The sequence below is a fragment of the Pinus tabuliformis genome, chromosome 2_2 (assembly GCF_031772625.1).
Source record: "Pinus tabuliformis cultivar Carrire ecotype Pingquan chromosome 2_2, CPIR1, whole genome shotgun sequence".
NCBI lineage: Eukaryota > Viridiplantae > Streptophyta > Pinopsida > Pinales > Pinaceae > Pinus > Pinus tabuliformis.
Window position 1 is genome coordinate 1,003,728,682 of NC_142300.1, and position 5,360 is coordinate 1,003,734,041.

Consider the following 5,360-nt stretch of genomic DNA (forward strand, 5'->3'; position numbering starts at 1 on the left):
TATTAAAAAAATAAATAAAAAAAAAACTAACCATTTTTTTTATTTTGTTTTTGTTTTTTAGATATTTAAAAAAAAATGCAAAACATTAATAAAAAATAAAAAATAAAAAAATTAACCATTTTTTTTTGTTTGTTTGTTTGTTGTTTTTTTAGATATTTAAAAAAACTATAAAAAAAATAACCATTTTTTTTGTTTTTAGATATTTAAAAAAATATAAAAAACATGCAAAACATTTAATAAAAACAACATAAAAGAAATATAATAAAAAAATCATTTAAAAAAAAATATTTTAACAACTAACCATTTTTTTTTATAGGATTACCATTGTTGTTTTTCATCATCTACACCTCTTTCCGGACTTCGTCTACATGAGTTGTAGAGAAGAGCTGTGACATTGGTAACCATGGATGGAGAAGAGGAAGGAGGGTTGAGACTGAGCAAGCGAATAGCCAAAGGCGAAGTGGATTACTCCTCCAAAGCAGGGACAGCATGGAGTCATTCATACCTGAATCAGAAGCCATGGCATCCTCTCTCTTACCCAAATCAGAAGCGCAAATGGATCGCCGAGCAGACCGATGCCGAAAAACAGCGCAGAGCCGAAGAAGTTGCTCGCAAGTTTTCTCAGGAACAGGAATTCTTTCGTCAGACTGCTGCCATTTCGGAAAAAAAGAGAAAGAGAAGGTGGAGATGATGAAAGTTGTGAGCTTTATGTACATGCGCCCTCCTGGCTACAATGCTGAAAGTGCAAAGGCTGCTGAACTTGAAGATGAGAGAAGGAAACTTGGTATTAGTAGTGAATAGCAAGATTCCTATGCTAGTGCTTCAAATACTCAAGGGAATGGATATACAGTTGATAAGGGTTCAGTAGTTGAAGAAAAGAAGAAACCACGGCCAAAAGATCTGTATGGCAGGACTCTACCAACCGAAGAGGAATTTGAAGTGTTAAAGAATGCACCTTTGGAGTTGAGATCCGGAATGTGAAATGCTTACGATGTGGTACATATGGCCACCAAAGTGGTGATCGAGAGTGCCCATTGAAGGATGCAATAATGCCCAATGAGGAAAGTCGGTTGAAGAGGGATGATCCTTTGACAACACTCAAGGCACATACAACCTCTGATGAGCCCATAAAGTGGGAGCTTAAGCAACAGCCAGGAGGTATAAGCCCTCCCCGTGGTGGATTCAAGTTAGATGATCCAAACCAACAAATAATTCCAAAAGACATTTTTGGCGAGTATGGAGGATTTTTAAATGAAGGACCTGACATTCCAAAACTATTGACCAGTTTCTCAAAAGATAAGTTGAGGAAAAACAAATCCAGAAAGAAAAAAGCAAGCACAAGAAGTCACACGGAACAGAGTCTGAAACAAGTAGTAATGATCATCATAGAAGTCAGTCATCTCGAACAAAGAGAAGACATAGTGATAGAGGAAGAAAAAAATCCAGAAAGAAACAAAGGAAAAGGAAGCAACACCATTCTGTTTCTTTCACATCGGCAAGCTCAGACTCTGATCATCGGCATAAGAAACGGAAGCAACACAATTCTGACCCTAGCATATCTTTGACTTCAGATTTAGAGTAAGTGCAACGATGCTATTTCACTGCCATAGTTGGCCCAAATTTCGGAGCTGTTTGCTCTAGATGATTATGAAGCCAGATTTTTATGCTGTAGTAGTTCCGCAACCAAAACACATGTAATTTGCTTAGTCAAGGTCGAAGAGATAATTGTTGAGAATCTTAGTGCTCAACAAATCCCAGCAAATCTTCCGATTCTAGCCGAGATCCTGGAGAGACTGTAGGAAATAATAAATTTGGAGGATTTTTCTCTGATTAAGTTTAGCGGATGCATACAAAACTGCGGACAGTTTAAACTGTTTGTTGCATTATCAGTTCTCCCCTGTAGAATCCTTGCAATGGATGCCCATTTATTTCCATGGATTGCATGAGCAGCAACAATTGTTTATTCTGAAAATGTTCAGAATAAGAGCGGTGAGCCAGAGTTTACTTGTGTGATGAAATTTGGCGGTTCTTCTGTGGCGTCAGTTGAGAGAATGAAGGAAGTTGCAGATCTCGTTCTCAGCTTCGATCAAGAAAGACCCCTTGTGGTTTTATTTGCAATGGGGAAGAGCACTAATAACCTCCTCCAGGCTGGGGAGCAATGGTTCCTAAAAATTAAGGAGTTAGACTTCATAAAGGAGCTACATTTAAGAACTGTCAAGGAGCTTGGAACCGATGAGTCAATTATTTCAGAGCTATTGCAGGAGTGTGAGCAACTTCTAACTGGAATTGCCCTGATGAAAGAGTTAATGCCTCGTACAAAAAAAAAATTGCCTAGTTTCATTTGGGGAGCGCTTGTCAACAAGGATATTTGCTGCATATCTAAATAAGAATAAGATTAGAGTGAAAGCACGACAGTATGATGCCTTCGATATTGGATTTATCACCACTGATGAGTTCACAAGTGCTGATATTTTGGAGGCAACGTATCGTAGTGACTGGCAAAAGGATCCAGCAATTCCCATTGTGACTGGATTCCTTGGGAAGGGTTGGAAGACCAATGCTGTGACTACCTTGGGTAGGGGTGGAAGTGACCTGACTGCAATAGCTATTGGTAAGGCCTTAGGCCTGGGAGAGATTCAGGTATGGAAGGATGTGGATGGGGTACTGACATGTGATCCAAACATGCAGAACCTGTGTCATATTTGACCTTTGATGAAGCTGCAGAGCGTGCTTATTTTGGTGCTCAGGGTTTGCATCCACAATCAATGTGGCCTGCAAGAGAGGGTGACATTCCTGTTAGAGTAAAGAATGATTATAACCCCAAGCTCCAGGCACACTTATTACGAGAACAAGGGATATGAGCAAAGTAAAATACATACCTGACTTTTTGCTTGTGCGGATGCAATGAAGGCAGTGCTGACTAGTATAGTGTTGAAACGAAATGTTACAATGCTTGATATTGTAAGCACACGCATGCTAGGTCAATATGGGTTCCTGGCGAGGGTTTTCACTATTTTTGAAGAATTAGGTATATCAGTTGATGTTGTTGCTACTAGTGAAGTCAGTATTTCCCTCACATTAGACCCATCGAAGCTGTGGGAAAGAGAACTCATCAAGTAGGAGCTGGACCGAATGGTAGAAGAGCTTGAAAAAGTTGTTGTTGAATGCTGGGACTAGATTTCCTTCCTTCCATGGATGTCATGATGCCTCCACTTCTTCAATCTGCCCAGGTGAAACCAGATGTGACAATCACTTTTGCAGACCCAGGCATACGATATATGCCTATTTAGATTCCCATTATTTTTTAGTTATACTTTATTTTTAGAGGTTTTCCTTATTAGGTTTTAATAAAAAAATTGTTGATTTTCAACTTTAAAAAAATCTCAACTTAAATAACGAATTAACAAATTTATGTTTTTTAATTTGTTATTTAAACAAATCTAAATAAATAAAGAAAATCAACATAAATAATAAATTAAAAACAATTGTTTTTAATTTGTTATTTAAAAAAAATAAAATAAAAAATATTTTGTGTGTTGTTTTTTTTTTAAATAAAAAATATTTTGTGTTGATTTATTTAATATTTTGGATAACAAAAAAAAAATCAAAACAACACAAAATAATTTTTATTTTATTTTTATTTTTAATTATAAAAAAAAAAGGATTTTCCTATTTTATTTTTATTTTTAATTTAAAAAAAAATAGTTTATTTTTTTAGGTTTTCATAAATAAAATTTTGTTGATTTTAAAAAAATTTCAACTTAAATAATAAATTAAAAATTTTATGTTTTTAATTTATTGTTTAAAGAAAAATCTAAATAAAATCAACATAAAAAAAAAAAAAAATTTACTTATTACTTTTAATATTTTCTTTTTAAAATTTGTTGTTTAAAAAAAAAACAAAATTAAAAAAAAAAATAAAAAATAAAAATAATAATAATACAAAAAAATAAAAAAATAAAAAAATTCACAAAATTCACAGAGATTTGAAAATAAAAAAATAGGATACTTGGAAACACATTTCGAAAATCGATTGGAGATGATAATTATTTCTGATAACTTTAAGTTGGCATTAACCCATCACATCTTTCTGTTCTATGCTTTATGATGCACTAATATGCAGGACAGAATTGCCAAGCACAAGCATTATCTAACAAAGAGGGAGTATTATTTCTCATGGTTGTTTTTAAGAATGGATTGAAATTGATATCATGAATTGAGTTACTTTCACCACTTTGATTTCTCTTAAATCTGTTTTATTTGGTATGAAATTTTTGCGTAAGAATCATGAAGGAAATGCGCAATTCTTCTTGAACAAACTTATGTTTTCTTTCTGCCAAGTTTTTTTTACAGGTTACAGGATAACAAAGTGATCATTAAGGAGATTGAGTGTGATGACAATTAGTCTTCCAAAGACTAGATTCATGAAAAATTCTGATGACAAATCCATCTCCACAACCACTACCTTCCACCTTCCTTTCTGAAAAAGATTTTGAATTCCACCAATTGTAAGCATGACCTTTCCATATCCATTTTTCACAGCAAAAGTTCATGCATTTCCATTCCCCTTATCGCCATTTTCCTTGTCATTACCATTCCCCTTCATTTTCGCCAATAAAACCCTGAGTCAAAGTCCTAGAGTCTATGTATCATTGAAAAAACACCTAGAGGCTTGCATGCCTTAATGGCAAGTACTCTTGCCAATGAACAATGGGAGTACATTAATATCCCTTGTTCGTTGGATCTTGTAGGTGACTCGACCACAACAAATTTATTCGTACCTACAAAGATGTGTTAGGCATCCTGACTCCCATTGGAATCAATGGTGGGAGCTCTTGTGTTGGCTAGGGGCATTCATTAACGACCACTAAGTCAACAACTTCTTGCTATGTTAGACATTGACACATTTCATCACATAGTAAGATTTGTGCCATCGAGCGTTGAAGACTTGAAGACCAATATCTTGTAGCAGATGAAGCCGATTTCCTTTCATTGTTTTTCAGTTTGTCATCACTTGAGGACAAGTCAATATATAAGGCTGGGAGGAAAATGTAACTTATATATTTTGTATACCTTCCAAGCCTTATATACTTTCAACCATATTCAGCAGACTCATCAGATTCATCATCCAGCAGCAGATACAACTTTCAGCCATGTTCAACAGACTCCTCAGATTCATCATCTAGTAGCAGAGGATCCAGCAGCCGATACGACAATACAGATCCATCTTTCATCCACCATTTTCACAACAGTTTGCAGTCACACATGCACAACTCTCATCCATTTTTGGAAGGGTAAGTTAAGGTATGATATTTTCTAACTTTTAACCATTAAATTCCTTGAAAAGTTAGAATAATAAT

At 35.0% G+C, this 5,360-nt stretch overlaps 2 pseudogenes across 1 annotated transcript; both read left to right on the forward strand.

Annotated features, from left to right (window-relative positions):
- Nucleotides 1–365: 365 nt before the first annotated feature.
- Nucleotides 366–1,582, forward strand: LOC149196766 (putative zinc finger CCHC domain-containing protein At4g19190 pseudogene; annotated as a pseudogene).
- Nucleotides 1,583–1,590: 8 nt separating this feature from the next.
- Nucleotides 1,591–3,128, forward strand: LOC149196767 (aspartokinase 1, chloroplastic pseudogene; annotated as a pseudogene). The gene is made up of 3 exons (XR_016255147.1): nucleotides 1,591–1,630; nucleotides 1,951–2,866; nucleotides 2,911–3,128. The product of XR_016255147.1 is annotated as an aspartokinase 1, chloroplastic pseudogene (transcript).
- Nucleotides 3,129–5,360: the final 2,232 nt, after the last annotated feature.